The 3,036-nt window shown below is 42.7% G+C and overlaps 1 long non-coding RNA gene across 1 annotated transcript; it reads right to left on the minus strand.

Annotated features, from left to right (window-relative positions):
* Positions 1–351: 351 nt before the first annotated feature.
* On the minus strand, positions 352–2,366 carry LOC138954274 (uncharacterized). Its single transcript, XR_011451779.1, has 4 exons — positions 2,230–2,366; positions 1,693–1,873; positions 1,291–1,551; positions 352–530 (listed from the first exon to the last, which is right to left on the minus strand). It is a non-coding gene; the product is annotated as an uncharacterized lncRNA (long non-coding RNA).
* Positions 2,367–3,036: the final 670 nt, after the last annotated feature.

The following is a 3,036-nucleotide window of genomic DNA, read 5'->3' on the forward strand; positions in this document are numbered from 1 at the left end:
AATTTTGACTGAAAAGAGAAAGTGCGCCCTTGAATATTTCTTGTTAACATCGATTTTTATGTTCGGCAGGCCCCAAGCTTTCAAAAAATACCCATTTGGTTGAGTCCGCTTTTGGGTGCACGGTCAGCCCTCCGCCGTGACGGAGTATTACGTTTCAAAGCAAAATTCATTCGTATACAGACAACAATTATAACAAACGCTATTGGCGGCAGATTCCCTTTTCAAACATTGCAAATATTCGTCACACTGTCACCCACACTGCGTGGTTCTATTCATAACCCTCGCCCCTATCACTGATACTATCCCCACCCTAACCCCTGTATACATCAAACAACATAAAGCCCTACCTTCACGCTTCTTCACGACGACGACAACGATGATGACGATGATAATAATGACGACAATTCCTCCTCCCGCTCCGCCAGCAATGAGTGGAATCGGCAAACCTTCATCATTATTGTCCTCCGTCCGATCATTACTATCACCTGTGTTGTCGCCTTTGGAGGTTGTAGGTTTGTGATCTCCCTCGGCTGAGCAAAGAGTCAGTGCAAATATACTTGAAACATATTTATGACTTTGAACGGACACAACAGAAATAAGGCAAAAGCATGCAGACATAACATTATGGCAATTGGCTGACGGAACATGCTTTTGTGAATAGAACACTCTTAACACGAGCCTTTCCGCAGAAAATAACAAGACTAGTGAAGCAATATCAACACAATTAGTGAATTTGTCGGCCTGAAACGAAAACTTCAACACTGAAAACCATCACCAAGACTACAAAGAGTAAAGCTTGGCTAGCCCATACTCGAACACCCAGACGGATTGCGCTCGTCGAGGCGAAGCTTGCAAACGTATTAAACACCGATTTTCTTCTTTTATTCTGAGCACATTTGAACAGTAAACATGACATATCTATGAACTTTTTACAATCTAATTCGCCTGAAAACGTCCCAAAAACGACTCCTTATAAAGTATATCTTTATTTGTGTTGCATTTGTGTGTTTGGCTCTGATATATACAAAGTTATCTTTTTTTTTAAAGTGCGTAATGTGCTTACACGCCTCGCTCCAGCATTGTATTGTTATGTACTGTATAGTATTGTATTCCATTTTATTATTGTACACACATGAGTTGCGCTGCATTACATTGTACTTACTTGATAAAATAGTGTTGGATGTTGTGTATTGAAATGAATTGAACTATATTGCATGTTATGACTTGTATTGCACTGCATGGTACTGGATGTTAGTAAATGATAAAGGATAAAGCTCATGCTTTACTTACCTATCACACGCACTGTGTAACCTGTCCTTTTCAGAAAATTGTTGAAAACACTTCCCCAATACTGTACGCAAGTGTAGCTTGTCCCATTCCTTGATGCGCTAACGTTTCGTAGCTGCAATACAGGGTCGTAATCAGTCTTTGCAGTGAACCATGTCGTCACGGCACGAGGACTGCTGTCTGCCGCCAGGCAGGTACAGTTGACGTCCTCACCTTCTGTGATGAAATCTGGACAGTTTGACAGCGTTGATTCCCTTGGTTGTTCTGCAATTGAAGATTGCATTACATTCATCACATTATAATGCCAGCGCTCACCAAAACTGACCGACTAGCACACACACACACGCACTCAGACATATATACACACACACACACACAAACACACACACACACACACATACATACTTATTTCCAGGCTTGGTCCTGCAAATCTTGCGTTGCCAGGGTCAAGGATCACATCGTACTTGTAGGTACCGTCTGCTGTGGGCATGGGTAGATCGCTGATTGAACACGCTCCTCTCATGTATTCTCCATTGTTATCCGTAAATTGGGTTGTGGAAAGGGTCCCTTCTTCTGTCGTGTTAGTCTGAAACAATTGAAATTAGAGAGAGAGAGAGAGAGAGAGAGAGAGAGAGAGAGAGAGACTGACAGAAAGAGAGAGTGAGGGTGAGAGAGAGTGCGTCGTCTGTGTGTTGGGGTGTGTTGGGGTGTGTGTGTGTGTGTGTATGTGTGTGTGTGTGTGCGTGTGTGTGTGTGTGTGTGTGTGTCTGTGTGTGAGAGAGAGAGAGCGAGAGAGAGAGAGAGAGAGAGAGAGTGCGTGTGTTTGTGTGTGTGTGTGTGTGTGTGACCGTGTGTGACTGTGTGTCTATCTGTGTGTGTGACTGTGTGTCTGTCTGTATGTGTGACTATAATGTTTCTGTTTGGTGTGTATGTTATCGTTACCCCATGTCCATCAGGCACCACCCAGCGACAGCTATAATGTCTATCAGAAGCGTACATCCTGTCCACGTCACACGATGCTGTCACTGTCCAGTTTGTGCTTTTGTCCACTGAGACACTGCAGTTGGACACCGTTTCGGCGTTGTCTGTGTTAGGGATACGCAATCATAGAAAGTTTATATAATACAAATGCCTTTCCATAATTTGAAGCGCATACATAAATGCCTGTTGACACAAACCACAGAAGACAGATTCTGTTGATACGTTCGGTCTACAGCGATGTTAGAACAAACGAATTATGTAGAACTAAATCAGTAATGCTTTGTACAGGCTGTGGAGGAGATGTATTCCTAGATAACAACATAAAAAGGTCGTGTGTGCAGAGCTCATATCTCACTTTGACGCTAAAAAGCGTGTCTCTATTTTGTTATTCAAAGAAGTTATATGTATAGGTTACAACACGAGTGGTTTTTTATATGGCTTGTATTTCAGTCAAGACCCAGCGGATGAATATCATCGGGAGACACGAGCCTTTGGCGAGTGGCTCTCGATTGATATTCCCGCTGGGTCTTGACTGAAATACAAGCCATATAAAAAACCACGAGTGTTGTAATCTGTATATCCCATTCTACCATCAAACACAAAGTGTAGACTACTAGCGGCACTTTTGCGATCTGTGGAGTGTGAAACAGTGTTTTCAGCGAGACATGGCCTTTTTGCAACCTTAAACTAAGTGACCGTCGCTGAAAAAATAAAACGAATGAGTGCATCTATAAGTACGCGGTAACACTACTTTCAGACCGTTTAAAA

This window comes from Littorina saxatilis, unplaced genomic scaffold (assembly GCF_037325665.1).
Source record: "Littorina saxatilis isolate snail1 unplaced genomic scaffold, US_GU_Lsax_2.0 scaffold_626, whole genome shotgun sequence".
In the NCBI taxonomy this organism is placed as follows: domain Eukaryota; kingdom Metazoa; phylum Mollusca; class Gastropoda; order Littorinimorpha; family Littorinidae; genus Littorina; species Littorina saxatilis.